Source organism: Fukomys damarensis, unplaced genomic scaffold (genome assembly GCF_012274545.1).
Source record: "Fukomys damarensis isolate Sample0158 unplaced genomic scaffold, DMR_v1.0_HiC HiC_scaffold_38, whole genome shotgun sequence".
NCBI classification, from domain to species: Eukaryota; Metazoa; Chordata; class Mammalia; order Rodentia; family Bathyergidae; genus Fukomys; species Fukomys damarensis.
In genome coordinates, this window is record NW_022900950.1 from 40,823,311 (window position 1) to 40,823,941 (window position 631).

Here is a 631-nt window from a genome sequence, read left to right on the forward strand (position 1 = left end):
AACCAAGACGTGGAGGAGCCTGCAGCCTCAGGGAGCAGCTCGCTATGTTACACTGAAACCAGAGCCCCGAGCTTTGAGCATTGGGCCATTCCCTGGGCCCCTGGTGCTAACTGTTTATCCCTTGCAGACCTCTATCCTCTCTGAGACAGCTCCCCGAGTCTGCCAGCGCCTATCCCCAACCCTCCAGCCCTGCTCTGGCTGGCTACCAACCCCTAATCCACACCAGCACCCCTCACCAACCACCCATCTCCCACAGGTCCTACAGCCCTGCCTGGCAGCCTGCCAGCCTCCATACCCACCCCTCCCTTCCAGGTCCTATTATGATCCCCAGCAGAGACAGACAGAGGGACCTGACCAGCCTTGACATCTTTTACTTTTTTTTTCCTTGAAGCTAGGGCCTTTGCACTGAGCCACATCCCCATCCCCTTAAGATTTTTTCTTTTGAGTCAGGTTTCTACAGGTCTAAATTGCTGGGGCTGGGCTTGAACTTGGGGTCCTCCTGTCTCAGTGAAAGTTACAGGTGCATTACCATGCCTGCCTCTGCCTCTGCTTTTTAGGGGATGGGAACAGGCAACATAGACATGTCCAGGGTTTGGTATATGTGTGTTTTTTTTTTTTTTTTTTTTTTTTT